Here is a 1,530-nt window from a genome sequence, read left to right on the forward strand (position 1 = left end):
GGTTCTCAGCTCTGCAAACATAAAACTCAAAAGGCACAAGGTGAGCAAATCCGTGTCCCGCAGGTATAGGAACAGGAGAAGTGAGTGTGGAACCCATGGCAGAAATGCACCCCAGGAATTCCGAATCAACGTCCCCTAGGTGAACTATGATGCCCTGAGCAGTGGCATTCAACCACGCCACAAGAAGAGCACTCATGCCCTCACCCACCAGACCAAAGCATTCGGAAGCACATGGAATACCTGATACGCTCAGCTGCACCGTCATTTGACAGGGGAACAAAGTCCACAGGCCAGCTGAAGAAGCTCCAGCAGCCTGGGACCCCTGGCCCGTCAAGGCCACTGGCTTCGCCCCCGTGGCAGCACCACCAGAGCCAGTGGTAAACAGCGCAGGGCCTTGGTCTGCCGCAGCCGCAGGAGGTCACAGGGGAGGGCCGCCTCCAGCCGCAGGCTCGGGCGATGCCCAGGAACCCGAGGCAGGGTGGGTTGGAGCCAGATTGGCACAGCCCACTCCCGGCATGGGGGGGAACCGGGGTACCAGTAGAGGCACAGCTGGGGAAGCCACAGCACCATCCTGCTCTGCTGCCAGGGGCCGTCCCGGGATCGCAGGAGAAACCCGCACCCCAGAGCTGGCAGCCAGCCCAGCGTCTGCTCCACTTACAGCACCCGCCCCCACGCCCCACGAATCAGCGCTCGGAATCGCCCCTAACAGCGGTTCCTCAGGGGCGAAAGGTCCAAGAAGCAGTGCCAGCCGCTCCTGCACTGGAACAGCGTGTGCAGCTTCCAGCGCGGAGCCTGGGCCTGGCCTGTCCCCCACCACGGGGCAGGGCACAGCCCAGCCGCAGCAGGGACATGGGACAGACCCCGAGGCATCCCCCAGGGCTGGCACGGCCCCCCATTCAGGCAGCCCCTCATTGGTCTGTGCCGGGAGGGCACACGAAGGAGGCAACCCCACCCCGGGCTTCCACCGCCGGGGTGCCGGCCGAGGCAGGGTTACGCCCCCCGGTTCCGCCTCGCCCCCGACAGCCTGTTGGCAAGGATCCAACCCCACCCCAGGCTTACACCTCTGGGACGCCGGCTGAGGCGGGGTCACGCCCACTGGTCCCGCGGCGGCCCCGTTCAACCCGCCGGGGGCACCGGCGATCCCGGGGGAGCTGACCTCGGGACCCGACTTCAGAACACCGCTGCACCTTCGCCAGATTCCCAGCAGCCGGACCAGCTGGGGCTCATAACCGACCAGCAGAGCCTCGAGCAAATCGCCTAAAGCGTCCCAAGTCGACTGCGAAAAAATCGCTTCAACCACAGGGAAAAACCCCTTAATTCTCCCATACTCACACAATTGCCAAAAGTCAGCATCCGAAACTTCAATCCCTCTCTGATCAAACACCGCACGCCATAGTTCCATAACCAGGCCCTCCGTAGGAGAGAGCCCAAAACCATCCATACCCACAGGCTAGATAGTACCCTGTAACACACGTGCAAGACATGTCGAGGTCACCAGATGTTGCCACTGAAGATAAATAGATCACACGG

The sequence above is a fragment of the Poecile atricapillus genome, chromosome Z (assembly GCF_030490865.1).
Source record: "Poecile atricapillus isolate bPoeAtr1 chromosome Z, bPoeAtr1.hap1, whole genome shotgun sequence".
NCBI lineage: Eukaryota > Metazoa > Chordata > Aves > Passeriformes > Paridae > Poecile > Poecile atricapillus.